Source organism: Wasmannia auropunctata, unplaced genomic scaffold (genome assembly GCF_000956235.1).
Source record: "Wasmannia auropunctata unplaced genomic scaffold, wasmannia.A_1.0 LD336074.1, whole genome shotgun sequence".
Classification (NCBI taxonomy): Eukaryota; Metazoa; Arthropoda; class Insecta; order Hymenoptera; family Formicidae; genus Wasmannia; species Wasmannia auropunctata.
This window is the reverse complement of record NW_012026816.1, coordinates 4,395,188-4,395,652: the sequence shown is the minus strand read 5'-3', so window position 1 is coordinate 4,395,652 and position 465 is coordinate 4,395,188.

Here is a 465-nt window from a genome sequence, read left to right as displayed (position 1 = left end):
ATGACATCGATGAGTCGCATATCTCGAAGTATATTGTTGTCGCTTTTCCGCGATGCTGGTTGGTTGTCTCGCTGCGCTTACTTCGTGTAAGCGGTTGTCATTGTGAAGATTTTGACAGGTATTGAGGTTCTAAAAAGTTAAATAGCGTGAACGAATCGTGTGTCTGTGCTGTAATTATCATCATGGATAACGCGTGCTTCATTTCGCGAGGTAAGTTTTATACTAAACGTTTTTATTAGATATTATATATTTATTGTTTATTTTATTATAAAGATTTGATAATTTGTGTTATATTTCATTTTCAGTTTGCGGTTTGAACGTTATTAATGACCGCTATTAATGGTGTCTGTGCTGTTTACTTTATGTATGGGTATTATCGTGGATGTTGCGTGTTCAGAATATGATATTTACTATAAAATGTTAGCTTTCATTTATAGGTAAAAAAATGTTGTGTTGTATAAGAAA